At 34.5% G+C, this 21,225-nt stretch overlaps 1 long non-coding RNA gene across 1 annotated transcript in view; it reads right to left on the bottom strand.

The window, feature by feature from the left end:
* Positions 1 to 267: 267 nt before the first annotated feature.
* Positions 268 to 21,225, bottom strand: part of LOC140626818 (uncharacterized) — a 257,798-nt gene continuing 236,840 nt past the window's right edge. Inside the window, exons 9-10 of the long non-coding RNA XR_012025819.1 lie at positions 20,739 to 20,952; positions 268 to 400 (exon numbers count right to left, since the gene is read on the bottom strand). This is a non-coding gene — a long non-coding RNA (uncharacterized lncRNA). The remainder of the gene's footprint in view (positions 401 to 20,738; positions 20,953 to 21,225) is intronic.

The raw sequence follows: 21,225 nt of genomic DNA, 5'->3' as shown, positions 1-21,225 counted from the left end.
CGTGATCCTGGAGACCCCGGATCGAGTCCCACATCGGGCTTCCTTCATGGAGCCTGCTTCTCCCTCTGCCTGTGTCTCTGCTTCTCTCCCTCTCTCTGTGTCTCTCATGAATGGATAAAATCTTAAAAACGAACTTTTAGAAAAAAAATGTTAATATTCACATAATTATCAGGTGCATTGAAGAGGTTAGATTATATTAGTCTTTATGTAAAGATGGAATATAGATATCTTATTCAGCTTAGGGTACTATAACAAAAATACCATAAACTGTGTGGCTTGAACAGCAGAAATGTATTTCTTGTAGTCCTGGGACCTGAAAGATCAGGGTGCTAGCCTGGTAGGGTTCTGGTTGCGGGCTTCCTTTGGTTTGCAGATGGGGCCCTTCCTGCTGTATCTTCACCTGGTGGAGAGAGAAAGTTATCTCTTTGGTCTCTTCTTATATAGTGAATAAACACACTGTGAGGACTCTACTCTCATGACCTCATCTAAACTGAATTACCTCCCAGAGTCTACTGCCCCAACCAAATACCATCAATTGGGGGTTAGAGTTTCAACATATGAATTGTGGGAGATATAAACATTCCATCTGTAGTGACAAAATGTCAAAGAATTTAATGCTGTACATATTTTACTTGATTTCTATGTGCCTCAGTTTGTTCATGTGTGAATGAAAATAACATTTTTTAAAGATTGATTGATTGATTTAGAAAGAGAGGGAGCACAAGAGGAGGGCAGAGAGAGAGAGAGAGAGTCTTAAGCAGACTCCTCATTGAGCGTGGAGCCTGATGCAGGAGCTCGATTTCACAACCCTGAGATCATGACCCAAGTCAGAGCAAGAGTTAGCCACTTGATTTATGGCACCGCCCCGATGTCCCTGAAAATAACATTTTTGAAAGGCCACCATGAAGTTTAGAGATATGATTCATGAAACATCTCTGTGACCATAGAAAAGTAAGCACTTAAAAAACGATAGTGAATAATAATACTTATTTTGATAGCGCTATAATGAAATATTTCATTATTCTCTTAAATTATTTTGGAGCCTCTATAATGTGTCCCTTTCAAAGACTTATGTTAACTTCTCTGGTTCTATGCATAGAATGATATGATCAGTTTTTCTCTAATAGATTACTTTGAATTATAAATATCCTTTATCTCCTGTTCTAAAACATGTATTTTCCCTTTTCCTTATTGCCATCAGCTACTGTTCACTTCTCTACTTTCTTTTACAGCCCATCCCTAAAAGAGCTGCTTGTTCTGCCTCATTCTCAATTTACTCTTGACCCTAATGCATTTCAGTCCCGACCCATCTCACTCCACCAGGAAGTGTGCGTGTGTGTGTGTGTAGTGGATAAACATTACCAATGAGCTAAATTTTCTGAAGTAAAGTAATTTGTCCATTCTCATTGTACCCACCGTCTCAGAGAATTTGATCCAGTTGACAACTTTTTTGTTTCTGGGAATAGTTTCTTTAATGAGTTTAAAATTCTCTTTCACAATTTGTTCCCTATTGTTTCCTTTTATGGTTGCTTCTCCTTTGCTCAACATCTAAGTGATGGATTACCTTAGGACTCAATCCTGGATCTTTTTTTCTCTTGCTTTCTCTTCCATATGATCGTATTCAAGTTCATGGTCTTAAAACCCATCTATATGCTGTTGGCCTATCATTGTACTTCTGTAGCCCAAACCCTCCTCTGATATTCAAACTTATACTTTCAAATGCCTGTTTAACAGCTTCCTTTGAAAACCTACAAGGCATTCCAAAAATCATGAAGCCAGAATGGAACTTTTTAAATCTACCACACTATCACCATCAATATTTTCAAGACATACAGCCTTTCCAAATCTACCAACCAATTCTCAGCATCCACCCACACTACTGTTTAATATGAAACTGCCTCTCGTCTGTTAACTACCTCACTCTCAATCGCCTCCACCCAATACTTTCCATCAGAAAGTTCTATCATTTCCACCTCATAAATGTATTTGCTGTACACCTGTATTTTCTTTATTTGTACTGCATTCACATCAGTTTCTTTGCATGTCCAAAGATGACCAAAAGTTCCATGAATAATAACTCTAATTAAATATAATTGGTTTTCTTTAAAATGTTAAATAATTTATTTATACATTTTAAAGACATTATTCTGAGAAGTAATCTATTGGTTTGAGCAGACTACCACTGGGATCCTAACTCATCCTGAATGTTCAGATTCTTCTAGCCTGTGATTCATTCTAATAGACCTTTTGCATAATAAGAGTATGGTTATTTTTTTATTTTGCTTTTCTTTCATTGTGTTGTTGTGATTATTAACTTTTTGTTCATGTTTCTGCATCACTTCTGGTGGTTTTCGGCTGGCAGTTACAAAGTATACAAAAAGATGCTAAGATTGAGATAAAATCCTGTTTTATTTAAAGTAGGATACAGGAGGGATCCCTGGGTGGCTCAGTGGTTTAGTGCCTGCCTTCAGCCCAGGGCGTGATCCTGGAGTCCTGGAATCGAGTCCCACATCAGGCTCCCTGCATGGAGCCTGCTTCTCCCTCTGCCTGTGTTTCTGCCTCTCTCTGTGTGTGTCTCTCATGAATAAATAAATAAAATCTTAAAAAAAATAAATTAAGATACAGGGATGTATTTAATGTGAAATTGAAGCAAAGAGCAGGAGGGGATCTAGTATAGCATAGCAGTACTTCTCTTATACCTATGTTCCCTAATTTTGGGAAGAATATGTATCAGATTTACCACCGATATTGTTTATACAAGGTAGTTCTCTGTATTATGCAAGAGGTTCAACATTTTCTGTGCCCTAGGATTTTGTATTAAGAATTACATCCCTTTTTAAGAATCACTCAACTCAATTTCTGTGCCTTGTATGCTCTTAAAACAAACTTGAGGTCTGTAAGACCATTATTTGGGTAAGAGCAGTTACAGAAATCTGAAGCAAGGCTGTCACTGGAAACCAACTGCATGCTCACTTCTTTTTTTAAATTTAATTTAATTTCATTTAAATTCAGTCAATTAACATGTGGTGTGTTAGTTTCAGAGGTAGAGTCTAGTGATTCATCAGTTTCATCCAGTGCTCATCGCATCAAGTGCCCTCTTTAATGCCCAACACCCAATTACCATAACTCCCCACCCCCCTGCACTCCAGCGATTCCCAGTTTGTTTCCTATGGTTACGAGTTACTTATGGTTTCTCCTCTCTCTCTGATTTCATCTTATTTTTCCCTCCTGTCCCCTACAATTCCCTGTTCTGTTTATTAAATTCCACATATGAGTGAAATCGTATGTGCATGTTTACTTCCTGAGGAGTAAACTCATGGATGCAGGATTGCAGGCAAATGTATTTCTAAAACCATTGTTTACCATAGTAACAAAATCCATAATCTGTGTGTATGTATGTGTCTATGTGCATTGCAAAAACTACTTCCTTAAAGCTGAATTAAAACTTCCAGGTCTGATACAAGCAGTAGATATTTAAAGTTAATCAGTTTAAAATCTGAAATGTGCTTCAAAACCTGTGTGTGTTTATCCAAGTCCCACAGATCCCTACAGTTATTCCACTGATTAGATATTAGGAGAAGAGACATAAAAGATGAATCTAATGGCAATAGTGTAAAGTTAGTTATTAATTATATAAAGTTATTTTTGGAATAATTAACTCAAATGATCTGTATCAAAAAGAACAGGTATTACTTCCTCAATTTTATATCACAGTGGACTCCGGGATATTTTCAATAAAATGAACAGAAATTTAGTCAATTTTTTATTTTCTACATCCAAGAATAGGAAATATGGGCTTAGCATTTGAGGGAGTAACATGCACTACCCTGGTATGATTTCTTTTACCTTTGTGAATAAGTCACAATTTCTGTTCATTATAATTATAAATCACTTAATTGTCGGCTTTCAAATGCCATTTAAAAGATTAAGCCACTTGTTACCATTATAATACTTGAATGAGAAATTAACAGCATCTGAATATATTAATGATAATATAACCTTTATATTTCTGTTCCAGTTGCTCAGCTCAAGTGTAAGGATTTGGCTGAGTGATGTGTTTCTTTTACAGAAAATATTTTCAAGTTTAAATGAAATGTTTTTTAATCCAATAAAGATATCTTCCAAGAAATAATGCTTACATTAAAATAAAAAGATATGCTAATACCAGAACTCAATACTTTTGTATGCCAAGTGTTCTTCCATCTTCTGTATACCAATATGTCTATATTTATGCAAAGCATCTTTGATATCGGCCATTCTATACTTAGATCCAACGAAGTTGGCTTGACTTGAAGTCCTTTGATGTAGCTCTTATCACAAGCCCTGATTATCCTGAATATTTTTAGAATAGGAATCATTCCAGCTCAGAGTGGTTTTAGGACTTTGGTTCCTGATATTAATGAGGCAGATCATTAGTTGGTGGAAGCTTCCTTCCAGATGGTAGGTGATAATAGTGCATTTAGGGAGATGTGCTGAGTTAGGAGAAAAGTTTGTTTGACACTTGGCCAACTCTTTCATCAAAGAAGATATTTTCATACTCTGAATTCAGATTTGGTATCAATTACAAGAGCAAGCCCTAAAGAAAAGTAGGAGTCCTTAACACCATATATACAAGTTCTTGCCATCCTTTCATTTTTCTCCTTTTAAATATTGTCTTTTCTTGGATAATTTCTCTCTGAATCATAACCTTGTCAACAGTTGCATGTTATATATAAAGATATCTCTGTCATACTCTATGTAACATCAGTTTTTGGTGCTCAGATAAAGTATTGCCAATGATAACATTTCTTAAAATGAATGTCTTGACTTTAGGGGGGAGGATGATCTGAAACTTTGCTTCCATCGCTATTACCCTCTACTTGGCGCTTCTATCAGTTTTTGCATGTGTGGTGGTCGATTTGCTTTCCATTCCTGTGTTGATCATTTTATGCCTGAAGCAGAACTCTCTTCAGGATTAGCTTATTTAGGATGAATAGGTCAAGCTGAGTATGAAAACGAGAACAATGAAATTCCTTATCTTCAGTAGCACAGAAGGCCACAAATCCTTCTAAAAAATAGGTGCTTAGGGATACGATGGGAGCATCTTCCACAGCCTTAAAATAGTGCTTTTTAATGCATGGCAAACAGTGAAATTCAAACAAGAACCTTATATGTTATATAGTACATGTGGATTTTAAATTAAATTGTTCATTTAACCTCGGTTTCAGTAATTCCTGGGAAAAAGGAGATTCAAATCAATGAAATATCAAGTATTTTATTGTTTCAATTTTACAGATAACCAGAGGAACAAGAAATTATAAAAAGGGATTTTAATCTGTTTACCAAAACAAATACCTAAATTATGAATAGAATCGTTGCTAGATTGTTTGTCTACAATAAATTCTTTTGCAAACATTTCTTAATGTTGTTAAATTCATCCCTTTCTGTTTATTTTATTAGATTTTAACTCACACATTAAAGGTTTTAGAATAATATGTACAAATACATATATATAGGCATTTCTAAACAAATATTGTGTATCTGTCATTATAAAATCTGTCAGTGCAGAAGCACTCCAATGAACATTTAATAATATTGTGTTCTTATACTTTATAGTTCAAGTGAGTTATATCATGCAACTAAGCAAAATGCAAGATAAACATATTTATTTTAAAATTATCTTGAATTATTATTCATGTGTCCATTATCCATGATTCTCAAATAAGAAAATTCTCTTTTAAAAATAATGTTCCAAATTACCAGCATTTTTTAGGAGAGTTATTTGATGAAATGAATATCTGTGAGTATATTTACAACTATGCCAATTGATTATTTTTCTTCTTTTGCTAAGTGTAAGTCTAACAGCAACTTTTTAAAATCATTTTGGGTAAATTATCAGCTTAAAATATCTAAGCACAGATACTTTTAAGGTATATTTAAAGAATATATATACTGTAATACCAGTTCTCAAGTCTTTTGCAAACCTTTTGAAGAACAAAAAAATTAGCATTACAATAATTAATGAACTATATAATATATATGATCATATAATCAATGAATAGAGAGAGAGGATGTTAGGAAAATCCTAAACTGGAAATGTAACAACCTTAAGCTAATTTTAAACTGTAACAAGTTAGATGTCTAATCACAACCACCCTGAAAGGGAAGAGTGTTTGGAAAGGGGATCCGCCTCACTGGGAGAAAAGTGCACACATTCTAGGCAGTATGTGCTAGGCTTTAAGAGAATTATATAATGACATACCGTGAATTTTAAGATGAGAAGCTTGGACTATACCTAATATTGCATAAAAACCCACGAGGCAGGCTGAAGTATGGAATTGGCATCCTGAAATATGCCTTTATGACTTACAATTCAGGATGAGCTGGGAGGTGGAGATAAGAAAGAATGTCCGTCAGGAGGTCATTGTATTTATCCAAGAATAAAGTAATGCAAGCTTAGAGGGTTGGCAGTAGAAAAAAGGACAGGGCAAATTCAGCAGGCACTTTAAAGAAAAATTCAGAAAATTTGGAGGTGATTGAAGTTATAGAAAAAGCACAATATACATGAAAATCTGCATGCCTATCTAATTGGACTCTATCCAATTCTATAGTTATTACTTCCTTTCATTACACAATACTCATATCTTGTCACTGTTTTCATAATTTTCTTCATATTGGAAAAATTTTCCTTAAAAAAGAGTATCTCTTTCTATTTAGCATCTTTTTTTTCTGCTTAGAAATATGCTACTGAGACCAAACTGAGATATGAAACAACATTGGAGTAAGTAAGACCTATGTGAGTTTAACATAAGCCCACAAATTACTAACTGATATTCCTTGTATGCCTCATATATTCACACTTATATCCATTGTTGCTAGAAAATTCTCCAGCACAAAATAAGTACCCAATGAATACTGACTCAATGGTTAACTACATGAATGAATGTTTAATGTTTTAAGCTCAAGTTTCATCATCCGTTGATTGATAGTGCTAGTAATTGTATTTTTAAAAAGTGAGATGATTAAATTAGATAGTGTAATAAGTACTTTACAAAAGTTAGTTCTATCACTAGACAAAAATGCAGACTAAAGTTTCAAGTGTTTTATTCCATAAATATTTGACTGGGTGAATAGTTTAAATGTTTCTTTGTGTATGTTTTCATTTTGTGACAGCTAGTGTTTCATTGTCATATTTTACAGATAAGACACTGAGGCACAGAAAAGTTAAATGATCTACTCAATGTGATGTGGTTTGCTAATGACAACTCTGTGGTTAATCTCTGTGGTTACAGTTTCCAGTCTACTGCTCATCTATTACTATTACACGGCATTTTACTAAACATGTATTTTTATGTTTATGCCATGCATTTTGGTAGTGATAGAATATTAGCAAAGGGAGATGTCACAAATCTCATAAAAGACCATGGCAAAGGACTCATACTATAGGAGAAGTCAAGGAACCACTGAAGAGTTTTAAATCTGGAGATTTGACTTAGTTTGATTTTGTTCGTGTTACTTAGGTCTGCAGTGTATGTGAATAAATAAATGATAGAAGGTCCAGTTAGCATCGAGTGCAGAAGTCTACCTAAAGGATAATATGGGGAAAGGGAGATGGAAAGAAGAAGTGAGGAGGAAGAAAGGCATTCAGCAGGGCTCAGCTGTATGTGTAATATTTATTTTTAATTTTTTTAATTTTTTAAAATGTTTAATTTAAATTCAGTTTGCCAACATACCGTATAATACCCAGTGCTCATCTCATCCAGTGTCTTTCTTAGTGCCCGTCACCCAGTGTAATATTTATTTTTAAAAAAGAATTTATTTATTTTGGAGAGAGAGAGAGAACACAAGTAGGGGGAAGAGGCAGAGGGAGAGGGAGAAGCAGACTCTCCACTGAGAAGGGAAGCCTGATGCAAGGCTTGATCCCAGGACCCTGAGATCATGACCTAAGCCAAAGGCAGATGCTTAACTGAGCCACAGGTGCCCCTGTATGTGTAATGTTTTATTTTGGTTTACTCTGATACAATTGTGGGAAAATATGAGGCTTTGACATTAGATTTGGCATCATTTGATACAGATGCTTTGTAATATTTTATGTTCTTTATAGGCCTAGAATATGTAATTCATAATGAAATATAGAGATAATATGTTTTGAGTTTAGGCTGTGATAGTGGGCATGTAAAGAGAGAGGAATGATTCTTTAAATGTTTAGAAGTGCAATAAGGAAGTAAGGGGGGCAGAATTAAGGATAATTCTTAGGTTTACAGAATGAGTTTATAGGTACATGATAAAAATGATAGGGAAGTGAGATTTAGAGTGATGTATAATTACGTATAAGAAAAATATGTATTTTGTAAATGAAGGATCTAGAGAATACAGGAAGACATTGTATCTAGGGCAAAGAGGGAGTAGATAGAGATATACCGGAAAAGTAATGTTGGACACTTTGATAATGGAAAAAAGAAAGAAGAAAGGAGTACGATGATGAAGATATCTCTCCCTGACATCATAAACCCCAAGACAGCAAGAACCTCTCAAAATATCTCATCACTTTCATTTTACTTCTTTCTTTCTTGCTAATTGGATTTTGTACCTAGAAATAATTTCCTATTGTTTCTCACCTGCATATATATTTTAGAAAATTATCACCCAAAACCTGTCATATCCTCTACTTTTGCAGATTTCTTTTTTTTTTTTAATCAGCCGAAATATGACATTTTAGTCTACCTTCCACTCAGTCAGTTTTCTAATTTTCATCATCCTAATGCAATGACCTGGTTTAAGAAAGAAGGCTAACAGAAGGTGGGTATTGTGAAGTCGTTCAATTTTTTAAAATAAAGATAAATATTGATGAAATTTGCTGTTTCAAAGTCCAATCAGCGAAAGAACATCAACACCAGATATTTTAATAAAGATGGGAAGGAAAAATGGATTCCTTTTAGCCAACTGCTGGGAGCTGGCCATATATATCCCTCATGACATAAACAATTTCACAGAACATCAATAAAAAATGACTGTAATTGAGAAAGACCAAAAGAAGACCATCCTGCAACCATGTCTGAGCACAGACAAAACAAGAATACTGTGCCACAACAAAAGGACCACCATACTTCTTTCCCAGCAAAAGAGAGTGATGGCTGCTTTTTCACCAGTTACAGCTGTACCCTTGCTCTGTTCTGTGCTCATCCTGAATGAAAGACATTAAAGTAACCAATAACATAATTAACAGCATCTTTCAATTGCACCCATTTCAGAGCAAAGAAACTTCACTTCCTTGTATTCTTCTCAAAATCAGCTAATACAAACTCAAATTTGTTAATGAAGTCATGCTATCACCATCTTCCTGAGATGCACATTATTTTCTTGTGTGTTTTCCCTGGTTGCAGCAAGTAAACCCAAACTTTGACTAAAAAAAATCGTAAAGTAGATTCAGCTTTGACTAAAGGAGTGTCAGGATTCTGAGTAACAAAATGCTGTCATCCCCTGTTAGTCAAAGGGTCACTGAGGAATATAAATGGACAGATGTGCACAATATGTGGCTGAGCAAAGGCATATGTAGCAATTACTTGCTGGTATTACTGAAAACATATAGGCTTGATGATATTGGGTGGACCATGTAAAGCTACAAAAATTTGTCTTGCCAAGGCATAGGTAGATCTAAGACTAGAACTGAAACATATCTTGTAGCTTCCATTTCTATGTATTTTCCTAAACTGAAATCTACTTGCTATTCTTTTGTATTGTATTCTTTGAACTTCAAGGAATGGGGTAGGGTACACAAAAGAGAGGAAGGTGAGGATTTCCTTTAAAATCTATGCTAATTTCCTTTAAAATCTATGCTAAATCCAATTTATTCATCCTACGCCTTTAAAAGGACACAAGGCCACCTGGGTGGCTCAGTCAGTTAAACATCTGACTCTTGATTTCAGCTCAGGTCATAAGGGTTGTGAGATTGAGCCCTGTGTTGGGCTCCATGCTGGGCATAGAGCCTGCTTAAGATTCTCTCACTCTCTTTCCTTCTGCCTCTCATCCCTCTTTCTCTCTAAAATAAACAAACAAAAGCAAATAAAACAAAAGGACCCTAATACTTTATGCTCAATACCAATGCCTAGGAAACACCTTAGATCTTGATCTGCAATTATCAACACTCTTTTAAGTACTTGTTTTCGGGGGTGGATGTGTGAGGTCATTGGAGGGAGCTTCTCATATCTTTCAACACAATTTCTGTCAATATTAGCTGCTTGTAAGAATTTTAAAAATAACATCATCAGTGCTCCACCTGAGAATAAGTGAATTATAATCTCAGTGGCTAGGATCTGAGCAATGTCCTTTTTTAAGGGCTACCTTGTGAGGGAAAGTTGATAATCACTGAGGACATAATGGGCTTGACTCACATCAGTCAACAGAACTGTTCCCTTCCTTGAAGGAAGGTGAAAAATATCAATCAGATAAGTTTCTACTCACCCCTACATGGGGCCACTTCACAATCTGTACCAATGCTAAACAACTATCTAAAACCATGAGATAAGGAGTTAAATCTCCCAATGTCTATAATAATAAATCTTAGGTGCTATCTCCCCAAAGCCCTGAAATGGTCAAAACATTATAAAATACATATGTAAAAATAAATAGTGCCTGTAAAGGTAAAACATAAGTACATATAAAAGACGATACAAATTTATTTTTCTTTTATAATTTTTCTCTTCTATCAGATTTAAAAGAAAATGATAACCTAAAAATTAAAAATCTGTATTAATAGGCACACAATGGATAAAGATAAAATCTGTATAACAACAGAACAAAGGAAGAAGAACGATACAAATTTATTTTTCTTTTATAATTTTTCTCTTCTATCAGATTTAAAAGAAAATGATAACCTAAAAATTAAAAATCTGTATTGATAGGCACACAATGGATAAAGATAAAATTTGTATAACAACAGAACAAAGGAAGAAGAATGGAACTGAGCTAGCTACATACTTACAAAGTTTATATACAATTGAAATTAAATTGGCATTGATCCAAACTTGATTGCTATAAATTAAGATCATAACTTTAATCTCCAGAACTTCCACTAAGAAAATAACTAAAACAATATACTGAAGTATGACAACGGGATTAAAATGTAACACTATAGTACTTAGTTTCATGGCCTTGTATGAGCCATTCTTGTTCCCATTAGTGAAATTATTCTCAGTAATATGGGATCCTGATAATTCCATGTGGAAACTTGTGGCTTGTAAACATGCTACAGGATAATACAATTCATTATCTGTTTTTAGAAAGAAGTTTACCTGATAAATTTTAGTCCCCCAGCCATAACTTATTGACAAATCCATGTCAAGACCAGCCAGCTTTGAAATAAAAGACAGAAGCAATAGGAGACATTACCCAAATTTGGATTAAATGCTATTAATTCTTTTTCATGATATTTCAAACCTTCACAGCTGTGACCCAATAGGCTTGATGTTGACCCAGCATAATCTCTAATTCCCACACTGATGGTAAAGAAAAAAAAAAAACAAAAAAAAAACAAGGTCGAGGGAGTAATGTGAAAACCATGAGCTATTCTTAGGGACTTACAAGCATCAGTTCTCATTTTTCAATAAATGACAATTATTGATGCATGGATAATCAAACTGTGAATTGTTTACTATATTTGGCTCTTTCATTGGTCACCTGCAGCTCTTCAAAACTTATTATTTGTACTAGCAGCAGATGTGGGATCTTTTGTTGATTACAAAATCCAGGGCTACTCCACAAGCATAGGTATGGTGATTGGAATGTGTTACTAGTGACTTATTATTATACATATGTGCTGAGTATCCTATCTGTTTTCTTTTTGCTCTAAGTATTACTGGAGTTTGAATTTATTAACTGGTTTCAACAGTAAAAGTGAAGCTAATAATTGCAGAAAATATGAAACTGAACATTTGCCCTGAAGACAGGTTTTATCTTTTACAGAAACAGAATTTTGGAAGTAAAAAGAAAAATGAAAAAGTTAATGGTCTTCTTGTGGTTTGTAGGAAACATAAGTGGGAAAGATGGCACTGTATCCTAAGTTCTCTGAGGCCCAATTAAGTTTCTTTTACTTCCAGCTAACCAGCATAGATAATAAAATCAACACAAAAAGTTACCAAATATATGAATTATAAAATCTTTTGCTGCTTCCCATTATCTGAAAAATATTGCTACATATTAGGAATACTAAAAGATCAGATATGATGAAGATAAAAAAAAGTATAGCATTGCTCTTACAGTTTTTCCCATTGATTTCAATAAAATGAATGGAATCCCTACTAAGTGCCTAACTCTATAAAAGGCATTGGGGAAGCAAATGTAATTAAGATATTGGCTCTATCTGTATCATTCAGGTAGCTTACAGACCAGTGGGGAAACTGAATCCATAATATAATAAGTGCACTGTAGAGCTATCTTGCACAGAACAAAAGATGCTTTTCCATTTGGTTTCTATATATCACTTAGAAAGATGAGTGCATTATTTTTTGTGTTGGTATCTTATCCTTGCTTAGTATCTCTGAAACCACAACTTCTTCCACCAATTCATAAATCTCATGCTATCACATAATTTTACCTTGCTAGTATATTTATCACTTATAATTTTTAAATATATTTCCATCACTTGTGTTCTTTATTCTTGCTAGACATCCTGCTCATGCAATCTTCTAGTTCTAATTTTCAAAAAAAGTCTCTATTGAATATTTATTTCTTTCTCATATTGAGTGACATATAATTCCTTTTGTCAAGTCTTATTTCATATTTTAAATCATTTTATTATCCTCCATGCTTTGCAAAATATAAATGGCATTACAAGTATTAAGATCACTACCACTAGATTTCAGTGTGAATATGACAAATGGTAACAGGAGCAAGATTACAAAATTGAGTATGTATTTTGCTTCTTCACATTCAAGTTAGATCATGTGGACTGGACACTGTGTATTTGAGCATTTCAGTAGCTTCTTTGCTGTTCAGTATTCAATAGGTACAGCTACAAAACTATCCAAAAATTCTTTAGGAACTTTCCTCCACTTACTTTCTGTTCTTAGAGATCTTGAAATCATTAAGGGAGATGAATGAAATGTTAGCTCATTCTATTTCTTTCCCAAAAGGAAGAAGAATATCTAATAAGGAGTTCTTAAATAAGCTCTATTAAAATTTCAGTACTCAAAAGCTTTTGAAACATATTCTAGAGTATATTGTCACAATTTTTGACAGAATGACATAATCAGGTTTAATAAGCTACTGAAGTCCACAGAGGTATATAAGAAATGAAACAATTTTGATAGAGAAAACAAAAGCTATACAAATCTTCCTTGACTTACAATGGGGTTATGTCCTGGTAAACCCATTGTAGTTGAAAATAGTCCAAGTTGAAAATGCCTTCATATACTTAATCTACTTAAACATTGTAGCTTCACCTAAGCTACCTTAAACATGCTCAGAAAAATTACATTTGCTTATAGTTGGGCAAAATCATCTAACATAAAACTTAGTTTATAATAAAGTGCTGAATATCTCATGTAATTTATTGAATATTATAAAAACTGAATGTGAAAAACAATGTTGTATGGGTACAGAATGGTTGTAAGTGTAGTAGGTTGTTTACATTCATGGTCACAGGGCTGACTGGGAGCTATGGCTTGCTGCTGTCCAGCATCATGAGAGAGTATGATACAACATGGCACTAGCCCAGGAAAGATCAAAATTCAAAATTTGAGGTATAATTTCCACTGAAGACATATTGCTTCTATACCATCATAAAATTGAAAATTATAAGTCAAACCATTATAAGTAAGGGATCATTCCTTGCTGGCTGTTACTGATCGCTAATCAAATACTAATATTAATTTTATTTGTTAAATATTTTTTATATTTACAGAAATAATGTAAATAAAATATTATATATTGGTCTTCTATCAAAGCAAAAATATGCCTTATGGTTTTAAAATACAACCTGTGAAACCTGTGCTGCAGGTTTTCATTAACTACACCTCCTTATCTGAAATTTAAGATCTCTGTATTTTTATGTAAACAATAATGAGAATAACTTTCATAGGCATACAATTTTTGAAACATCTTTTATTAATTCATGTATTATTTTTTCTGAAAGATGCCCATGGGCCAAAAAATGATAATAATGACTGTTTGCCTGTCCATAAAAAAACCCACAATTTTGTTTTTAGGTTCATAAGAAAACTTATTATTAAAATTTTCTGTCAGTATGTTGTGGGCATATTATCTATGCCATACTTTTTTTTATAGAAACACAATTCTGGCAAAGGCACATTGAGAAAATGATACTTAAATGTAATTTCTGTAAGCAATTTTCTAGCAATATGTGTTAAGTACTGGGAGTAAAAGTGACTCAAATGTGCATTTTGAAAAACCACTTTAAGGTGCCAACTTTGATTCCTATCTTTAAAATCAGGTATGCTTGAAATTTAAATATTTTCTCAAATTCTTTAACATATTTAAAATATTTTAAATAATGGCCTTAAGGTTTGAAATACTTTATTAACATTTAGAATGTCCAGAATCCTTCTATTTTAAAGTATTACATTTCAATTTTTTCTTCTTACATTTCTTTATGGGAGACAGGGAATCCTGTAAATTTGAAGATTTCTCATACTTAGCAGTTATTTATGAAACTTAATGCTTTGGATCCCCAAAATACAAATATATTTTGCTAATAATGCATATTTTTACTTCATAAATACATCTTATCTCTCTTACCATATTTTATATTGTTTTAAATTAAAACTATTTATGCTAGCAACATTAAATTATCAAAAGGTATAGCTATTCAGCAAATAGTTGAAGAGTTGGAATCATTCTTCATAAGGATATAGACAATCAGAAGCTTGGACCAGGCTGATTAAAGAGGTTCATCTTGTACACAGGATCAGTCTGTCAAAACTGGAAAAGGTGGCTATTTTTTCTAGTGTGTAGGAAACAATACAAAGCTTTAAGGAAAATAAAGAAACAGGGGACTATGTTCCAAGTGAAAGACAAAGATGAATCTCCAGAAGCTGATCTTAATGAAATAAAAATAGGTGATTTACTGGATATAGAATTCAAAATAATTGTCATAAAGTTGCTCACTAAACCCAAGATAGCAATTCATGAACTAAAATAATTCAGTGAAGAGATAGAAAATATAATAAAGTAACAAAAATCATAGAGCTGAAGAATATAATAATATAAATAGAGGGAATCAACAACAAACTAGGTCAATCAGAAGAATGGATCAGTGAACTTGAAGATAGGACAGTGGAATTCATCTAATCAGAGGAGCAAAAACAAATGCCAATAGAAAAGAGCAATGATAGCTTAAGGTACTTATGTACACCATCAAACAGACCAATATATGCATGATAGATATTTGAAAGGAGAAGAGTGAGAAAAAGGTGGAAAGCTCATTTAAAGTAATAATGGCTGAACGCTTCCCTAATCTGGGAAAAGAAATAAACATCCAGTTCCATGAAGCCAGAGGGTATCAAATAAGATGAATGCAAAAAGACCATTGAGACAATATAATTAACTCTCAAAAGTTATGGACATAAAAGAATTTAAAAGCAGCAAGAGAAAAGCAATGTGTTACATACAAGGAAAACTTATAAAAAAAACAATAAGCAGATGTTTTAGCAGAAATTCTGTAGGCCAGAATAGAGTAGGATGATATATTCAAAATACTGAGAAAAGAAAAAAAAAAAATCCTGAGAAATAGAAACTTCCCACCAAGAATACTCAACCTGGCAAAGTCATCCTTCAGATGTGAAGAAGAGATAGAGTTTTCAAAACAAAACAAAACAAAACAAAAAGCTGAGAGAGTTTATCACTAGGTCAGCCTTATATGAAATGAGAAAGGGAGTACTTTGAGCTGAAATGAAGTATGTTATTTAGTAACATGAACACATATGAAAGCATAAAACTCGCTGGTAGAGGTAAGCATATAGATAAATTCAGAAAACTAGAGTATTGTAATGATGGTGAGTAAATCACTTATAATTTAATATGAAGATTAAGAGCCAAAAGAAGTAAAAATATAACTACAATCATTTATTAATGGATACACAATAGAAGAGGATGTAAATTGTGACATCAAAATGATTAAATGTGGAGAGAAAGGAGAGTTAAAGTGTTGAGCTTTCGTGTACATTCAAAGTGAAGTTGTTTTCAGCTTAAAATAGTTTTATAAATATTAGATAGTTTATGTGAGCCTCATGGTATTTACAAAATAAGAACCTGCAATCTATATATAAAAAATTAAGAGAGGGGAGTCAAAGGATACTACTATAGGAAAATCGTCAAATCATAAAGACAGAAAACAAGAGGTGAAGAATGAAACAAAACACAAAACAGCCAGAAAACAATTCACAACATAGCAATAGTAAATAGGCCAAACTTACCAATAATTACTTTAAACCTAAATGCTTAAAATCATCAATCAAAATACATAGAGTGGCTGAATAGATTAAAAACAACAACAACATTTGTGGGGTGCCTGGTGGCTTGGTTAGTTAAGCATCTGAGTCTTTGCCTCAGCTCAGGTTGTGATCTCAGGGTTGTGAGTTTAAGGCCCATGTTGGGTTCCACGCTGGTCATGGAAACTAGTTTGAAAACAACAACAACAACAACAACAACAACAACAACAACAACAAAGAACTCCATGAAAAAAAAAACCTGAACATTTGATTTTAAATTTGATACTAAAGCAAAAATCAAAAACTGTGACATTAAACTCGAAAGCTTTTGCACAGCAAAACAAACCCATCAACAAAACCAAAGGTGACCTGTGGAATAGGAGAAAATATCTGCAAATCATGTTTCTTATAAGGAGCTAATATCTAAAACATACAAATAACATACAACTCGATAGCAAAAAAAAAAAAAAAAAAAAAAAAATCCAATTTAAAAATAGCCAAAAGCCAGAATAGGTATTTTTCCAAAGAAGAAATATGAATGGCCAACAGATGCATGCAAAGGTGTGTGACGTCACTAATCGTTGGAGAAATGGAAATTAAAGTCACAATGAGATGTCACCTTACACCAATTAGGATGTCTCTTATCAAAAGGCAAGAGATAACAAAGGCTGGTGAAGTTTGGGGAGAAGGAAGCTCCTGTGCACTGTTGGTGGAAATATAAATCAATGCAGCCAGGATGGAAAACAATATGGAGGTTCCAAAGAAAACTAAAAATAAAACAACCACATGATCTAGCAATCCCACTTCTGGGTATATATTCAAAGGAAATGAAATCAGTATATCAAAGTAGCATCTATTCTTTCATGTTCAATCCAGCATTTTAGCCAAGTATGGAAACAGCCTAATGTCTGTTGACAGATAGATAAAGACATTGTGGTATATGTACACAACAGAATATTATTCAGCCTTGCAAGAGAAGGAATTCCTTCCATTTGTGGCAGCATGAATAAAACAGAAGGGCAATTAAATGAAAAAGCCAGACAGAGAAAGACAAATACTGTATGGTATCGCTTATATGTGGAATCTGGGGAAAAAAATTAAGCTAAGTACATGAAGTGATGAATGTGTTAATTAACTTGATGTCAGGAATTCTTTCACAATGCATATGTAGTTCAAATCATCAGGTACAATTTAAATATCTTACAGTTTGGCAATTATACCTCAATAAAGCAGAAAAATGTTTAAAAACCACGTTCTTTTAAAAATATAGCCTTTATGGCCCTCAAAAATTATGTTAGCACTGGGTATTTTTTTATGAAATAAAAATATAACATAAATTTTAAATAGACATATTAGAATGCTACTGAAAGTAAATGAAAACAACTTTGATTTATTTTATTAAGGATATTTTTGGGCAGCCCTGGTGGCTCGGTGGTTTAGTGCTGCCTTCAGTCCAGGGTGTGATCCTGGAGACCAGGAATCGAGTCCCGTGTCAGGTTTCCTGCATGGAGCCTGCTTCTCCCTCTGCCTGTTTTTCCCTCTGCCTGTGTCCCTGTCTCTCTCTCATGAGTAAATAAAAATAAAATCTTTAAAAAAAAAGAATATTTTCAAGTTTATAAAAGTGTCATTTTTTCATTCAAAACAGATCATTATCGTGACTTACATTAAAAACAGTCTTAAATTTGACAGAACAGTGTCAGCAATGCAGCTACTTACTGCTGGTATGGCTACCACAAGAGGGATGAAATACTAGAAAGTTGTATTTTAGATGTGGTTTAATTTTTATAAAACAAGTGAAAATCTGCCAATATTTTTTTTTCCATTCATGTCTTCAAATTAATAACATCAATGAATGAATTTGGACAGCTCTTGACATTTGAATGTGATCACAATAAGGATTAGTTGTGAAGTCCTACTCGTCACATATAAATTGATAATCTTACAGCTCAGTCCTTTTTTGTCTGTGGTGTGAGGCCTACTTACTCTCATTTCTTTTTTCTTTTTTTTCTTTTTTTAAGATTTTATTTATTTATTCATGAGACACACAGAGAGAGAGGCAGAGACACAGGCAGAGGGAGAAGCAGGCTCCATGCAGGGAGCCTGACGTGGGACTCGATCCCAGGTCTCCAGGATCACACCCTGGGCTGAAGGCGGCGCTAAACCGCTGAGCCACCCGGGCTGCCCACTCTCTTATTTACTTTTATTTCTTCCTCTCTTACTTATTCTCTAATTACTCTCTCTAGGCATCAGTTTCTTTCTCTGAAAATGAGGATAATGATACCTGTTCTTCAGAGTGTTTTTGAATATTAGTTGAGATAACATATGCGAAGTGTAAATTGTACATTATAAACACTAAGTAAGTGGCAGTAATGGGAGTTAGAGAAAGAAGACTAATAGGTGGAATCAATCAATTGGTTGGATCAGTAGATTGATGATTGCTTTAATAATTTAAGCATCTAATTGCATAGACTCTACAGTGGACGCAAAAGCAGTAAAAACAACTCATTCATTCCACAATTATTTAAGATTTTAATTGTGTGAAATCTAGTGCTAGATTCATTAGAAAATAGGAAGAAACATGTTTCTGTTGTTAAGAATATTGCCTGCCGCTAAGGAAGCGGGCAAGTATTAAGAATTCAGGCATAACACACTTGAAAGCAATGAATGACCAACAGCATGGAATTTTTGAAAAGTTCAATAGGTGCCAGAGAAAGAAGAGAGTTGGGTATACGGCAAGACTTGAACTAGGATTTAAAGAGTGAGTGAAGTCTAATTAGGTGGAATGGAAAATAAAGTCATTTTGAAAGGAGTATGGAGAAAAGAAAGGTCAAGGACTTTGAAGTCAGCATAGAACTGGGTGTACCTTCTGTTGCATCCATCGAATAGCTGTACTATCTGAAGCAGTAATTAAATGTTTCATTATAATGCCATGTGCATAATAACACTATGTGGCGGTATCAAATGGTGTTTGTACCATGAGGCAACGATTCGGAAAGACCCAGAGCACAGAAATAAATACCTTGGCTACCACAGGAAATTGACTTATGGTAATTGTTACACCTTTGAGTGCTAATGTGTCCCCCTCATTCAGCTTAATGGTGTAGAAATCAATGAGCCCATGGTTCTTTACCTGCCCCTCTCTGGGTGAATTTGTCTTTCTGTGCATTTCACTTAACAGTGAACACAAGGAGAGCCTTGGTGAGGAGCTAAGGAAGCACTGAGGGGACTCTGTGCTCTTTCACTGGCATCTTCTTTAATAAGTCTTTACATTGCTTATGTTGTTAATGTGTTAGAAAACCCAGAAGAAGGCAATTTGATCTATCATAGAGTCACCATTTTTTTAAGAATGTTTGTTTCAAGTTTTTATTTAAATTCTAATTAGCTGACGTATAGGATAATATTAGTTTCAAGAATAGAACTTAGGGTTGTTTTTTTTGTTTTTGTTTTTTTGTTTTTTTACAGATTTTATTCATTTATTCATGAGACACAGAATGAAAGGCAGAAACATAGGCAGAGGGAGAAGCAGGCTCTCCGTGGGGAGCCGGATGTGGGACTCGATCCCAGAACCCCGGGATCATGCCCTGAGCCAAAGGCAGATGCTCAACCACTGAGCCACCTAGATGCCCCAGATATTTTTTTTTAGTATCTTTAAACCATCGCTTTTTGGTCTGCTCCAGCTAATGGTTTGGGGTGTTTGTTTATTTGTTAGAGAGGAAGGGAGAGAGAAGGGGTGGGTGGGAAGGAGCAGAGGGAGAGATATCTCAAGCAGTTTCCATGCCCAGCGGTCATGGACCCCCAAGCAGTCCTACATGGGGCTCAATCTCACAACCCTGTGATTGTGACCTGAGCTGAAATCAAGAGTCAGATGCTTAACCAACTGAGTAACCCAGGTGCCCCAGGCCTAGCTAGTTATTGTCATATCAGCAAAAGGCAAGGGAAAGCTCTTGCTTTTTGTACACACACACACACACACACACACACACACACACACTTGTCAATAAACTAAGAATAACCGAGAGCCTTAAACCACTGAAAGAGTGGGGAATGATTTTCTATCTCTTTGGTTGGGTAAAGAACGTGGGCTGGTACCCTGTCAGGGGACAAGAAGTATCTGCCTGATTTTTGTCTGCTGTATGACCCCAAAAGGTGGTGGGTGGGCATGGAGGTGGTAGATGAGTGATTCACTATAGTTGTCTCCCTTCTCCTGAACAAACTATGGTGCCATTTCAGATAGGGGCTCAACACTTGGCAGGATGGGAAAGAGGCTGCAGGTGCTGGTAATAAAGTGCCCTACCGGCAGGGTTCTGGCCTTACCTGTATTTGACTTAGCCTGAGGCTTAAATGGCTTTCTTCCTCCGCCTGCCATTCTGGTTTGCTTTGCTGGCTTCCTGTCATTCACTTCTCAGGGCTAATTTGAGGGAAAGCAACTGAGCCAGTGAGGAGCCCAATCATATCTCATGAAATGAACACTAGTATGGCTACTTAGTGAAATGAGTGACTGCTACTGTCCTCTCCTGTGCAGCTTCATCTAAAAAAAATTGTAAAATGAAATACATCTATAGAAATAAATAACAAAGTAATATAAAAGCTTAATGAATTACTATAAAGTCTAGGCTTTTATTACAACAGCCCATGTCAAAAAACAGAACACTGTCTAGACCACTAGGTAGGTGCCCCATTCCAATCACAAGCCCCCTTCTTTCTCTAGAAAGACCACCATCCCCAACTCATAATAATCTTTCTCTGTGTTTCTTTAATGATGTCACCTAAGTGTGTGTCCCTACACAATATGGTTTCATCT

This window comes from Canis lupus, chromosome 38 (assembly GCF_048164855.1).
Source record: "Canis lupus baileyi chromosome 38, mCanLup2.hap1, whole genome shotgun sequence".
Lineage (NCBI taxonomy): Eukaryota > Metazoa > Chordata > Mammalia > Carnivora > Canidae > Canis > Canis lupus.
This window is presented reverse-complemented; position numbering and strand designations above follow the sequence as displayed.